The sequence below is a fragment of the Galeopterus variegatus genome, unplaced genomic scaffold (assembly GCF_000696425.1).
Source record: "Galeopterus variegatus unplaced genomic scaffold, G_variegatus-3.0.2 Scaffold3367, whole genome shotgun sequence".
NCBI classification, from domain to species: domain Eukaryota; kingdom Metazoa; phylum Chordata; class Mammalia; order Dermoptera; family Cynocephalidae; genus Galeopterus; species Galeopterus variegatus.
In genome coordinates this window covers 49,087-51,546 of record NW_007729478.1, presented here as the reverse complement: position 1 = coordinate 51,546, position 2,460 = coordinate 49,087, and positions in this window count along the sequence as shown.

Here is a 2,460-nt window from a genome sequence, read left to right as displayed (position 1 = left end):
TTAGTTACATATATGGCTTACGTTATATTTCTGTGAACAGCACTAATGTAGCCAGTGGAAATAAGGCAGGAAAAAACAAAAGGCATATCAATTGGAAATAAGAACGTACAACTGGTTTTCTCTACAGACACTACAATTGTATGTGAAGGAAATCCTAAGGAATCTAAAAGCTACTAGAACTAAAAAGTAAATTTGGTCAGATAACAGAATACAAAGTCAATTTGAAAAAGAATCAGTTTTTGGGCCGGCCCGGTGGCGCACTGGATAGTGCGCCGCTTGGGAAGCACGGCGGCGCTCCCGCCCGAGGGTTCGGATCCCACATGTGGATCGGTGCCCGCTCACTGGCTGAGCGAGGCGCGGGAGCAACGCCGAGGGTTGCGATCCCGTTGCCGGTCCCCGGTCCAGTACGGGGGCAACACTGAGGGTTGCGATCCGTTGCCGGACATGGAAAAAGACAAAAAGACAAAAAAAAAAGAAAAAGAATCAGTTTTATTTCTATATACTATAAACAAACAATTGGAAAAAAATTTTTAAATGCTACCTGTTCCCTACAATGTAGGGTCTTAATTTCTTGTTTGACTTTAAAACTTTTCATAACATAGCCCCTTCTTACCCCTCCAGCTTAGTACCCACTTCCCTCCAAAACTACCTTTGCTCCCACACTAGATTACCTGCATTTTAATAAAAATCCACCACATTCTTCCACTACTTTGTGTCTTTTCACAATATTCTTTAAGTTTTAAGTCAAATGTCTCCTATGTAAACCATTTCTAATCCACACCATACAGAAGTGTTTCCTTCTGCTCTACTATGTATTTGTTGTGTTGCAGTTATGGTGCTTATTTATAAGACTGTTTGTTCTACTAGGTCTTAATACTCACCTTGTATGTTACATTACTCACCTTTTCATCCCTAGCAGATAGAACAGTACCTATTTAATAGATCTTTTTTTCCATAATTAAAAATCAGACTCTTAAAATCTAAGTAACCCTAGGGCTGGCCCGGTGGCGCACTGGATAGTGCGCCGCTTGGGAAGCGCGGCAGCGCTCCCGCCCGAGGGTTTGGATCCCACATACAGACCGGTTCCTGCTCGCTGGCTGGGCGAGGCGCGGGAGCAACGCCGAGGGCTGCGATCCCGTTGCCGGTCCCCGGTCCGGTGCGGGGGCGACACTGAGGGTTGCGATCCGTTGCCGGACACGGAAAAAGACAAAAAGACAAAAAAAAAAAAAAAAATCTAAGTAACCCTAAATTAAGAGATAAATGAACTGCATATACACAATAAAAAAATTTGAAGAATCTTTCAAGATATTTAAAAGATCTTAAAAACCCTATAAGATGACTCTTCCATAAACCAAAAGAAAATATAGATTTGTACATACTAGTTTTGGTTGAAACAAGAAGCACTGAGAAACACTTAAGTCCCATATTACTGAAATATAAGAATTACATTACTTCTTATATTGTAAAAGTGAGGTTAATTAACACAAAAACTTGCAGCAAATTAGTAACAGAAGAATTATGAATTTATATTTAGATTCCTACTCAATGAATTCAAGTCACACATGCATATCTACATCTTTCACCTTGCTTCAATTCAATTCTCAATTAAATACCATAATGTAATAGTCCTAATGACCAACTGCAAAGGAAGTAGTTCAAAGATAATTTACTTTTTCAAAAGTTCAAAACGTAATTTGGGACTGGCGGGTTAGCTCAACTGGTTTGAGCATTGGGTTGACAACACCAAGGTCAAAGGTCTGATCCCTGTCACCAGGCAGCCACCACTAAAAAAAAAAAAAGGGGAATTTAGCATGGACCATCATATTAGCAAAATGATTTCATTAAGCATTATTTTGAGAATAAAAAAGTGGAATTACAAAATGTTAAGATAGGGAAATGGTTAAATAAACTGTGGCAGTAAAACTATGGACTACTACAAAGCCATAAAATAACAGTAATATGAAGCACCAGGGGAAAAATGTTAAGTTTAAAAACACAATTAGGCTGGCAGGTTAGCTCAGTTGATTAGAGCATGGTGTTATAACACCAAGGTCAAGGGTTCAGATCCCCATACCCACCAGCCACCCCAAAAAAAGAAAGAAACAGAATTTAAAAAGAACAATAACCACAGCATTATATACAAGTATAAACAGAATTATTGTATCATACTAATAACTACATTATACAAGTATAACAGGATTAGAGTACAGAAAAATGTAAATGTAAGATAGGTTGGGGGGCCGGCCCGTGGCTCACTCGGGAGAGTGCGGTGCTGATAACACCAAGGCCCTGGGTTCGGATCCCACATAGGGATGGCCGGTTCGCTCACTGGGTGAACGTGGTGTTGACAACACCAAGTCAAGGGTTAAGATCCCCTTACCGGTCATCTTTTTAAAAAAAAAAAAAAGGGCCGGCCCGGTGGCACACTGCGCTAGTGCGCCGCTTGGGAAGCGCGGAGGC